Genomic DNA, 1,480 nt, shown 5'->3' with positions numbered 1-1,480 from the left:
TTGTTTTTCAGTTAATTTTTATCAAAATACATTATATATACCTTAGAAGAATAAATATTCTAATGAAATTTTTTAATGCATTCTAAATACACTTGTGCATGTACTGATTTGTTTGTATTTATTAATTTTAAAAAGAAATTAGTGTTTAGCCTATAGAAGTTTACATGCTTGATGTAATTTAAATAAAAGTTATCTTGCTTCATATATGTTTCCATGTAGATTAATTTCAAATAAGAACTCTACTTGTCACAATATTCTGATATTCAAGACACAGTCTCCTCTGGGTTTTTTCCCTAAGTGTATAACATGGACATTTTTAACACTTAAGGGTTTTAACCATACTGAAGTTAACATTAGATAAAACAGGAGAGGAGTATCAAGTATTTTTATTCTGCTGTTTCTTTTTATTCTGGGGTACTATTTCAATACAATACACCCTGATATTTTGCACAGTTTAAGAACTTAGGATTATAAACCTTTATCCTGACCTCCATTCTGAAACTGGATTAGAAAACAAATAAAAGTAAGTTGTATGATTTTCTCCATTTAAAATGTTTATTGTGAATGTAGTTCTTGTATTACACATTTTATCATAAAATTCTTTTATATGAACTTTGACCTATACTGAGTAAAATTAACAATTTATTCTATAATTTTGGAACCTTCTTAATACTTTTTTATCTAGGAAATCCGCATAAAAATGTCACTTTTGCATATAGTACTACCTACTATTACTAGATAATTTTGAAATTATTAGTGATCTCTAACTGCATTGTTTTTCACATGCCGTTTATGACAGCTCTTTTCATTATTTAACAACTAAGAAACAAAAGTGAAGCATAAGAAGAATAAAGGTAGAGAATGAATTTCTAAACAAAACGAGGCCGTCATGGTTAACTTACCAAATCTTTTAAGAATTAACAAACTGAAAAACTGGTTTGTGTTTTATTGTCTGTTAGAGAAATCTTTTAGTACAAACTGTTAAAATATTACAGCAAAATTGATACCATTTATAGTTTGTAAATGTGTCAGAAGGTGGCGCTACATATACCTGAACTTTAGCCACAAACTTCAACTTTTAAAAATATTCATAAAAATGCAATGATCTTTAATATTATATCCTACTTCCAAAGAAATGTTTCTTTATAGGGGAAAGTTGTTTATTAATAAATCGAATTCCTTAAATTGTAAACGTTAAGTAATACTCGTGGTTTCAATGAATGTGCATTGTCTTTCAATTTCGTTATCGAATTTTCTTAAGGTTAAAAAATACACCAAGAACAGACCTGTTATTGAAAGGGTGAATTTCTATATGTAGTATGATGCACTGACATAATGTTTTGGGACCTATTGGTCCATTTTGGCTGTTCCATCCTGTAAACTGAATTAAAATAATTTTAAAAAAATCTTGGATAGCCTTTATCATTCTTATCAAGCTTTTTCTTAAACTCACTTAAATTTACTGCCTCTACAACATCCG

This window comes from Limulus polyphemus, unplaced genomic scaffold, assembly GCF_000517525.1.
Source record: "Limulus polyphemus unplaced genomic scaffold, Limulus_polyphemus-2.1.2 Scaffold1128, whole genome shotgun sequence".
NCBI lineage: Eukaryota > Metazoa > Arthropoda > Merostomata > Xiphosura > Limulidae > Limulus > Limulus polyphemus.
Note: the sequence above shows the minus strand (reverse complement) of the source record.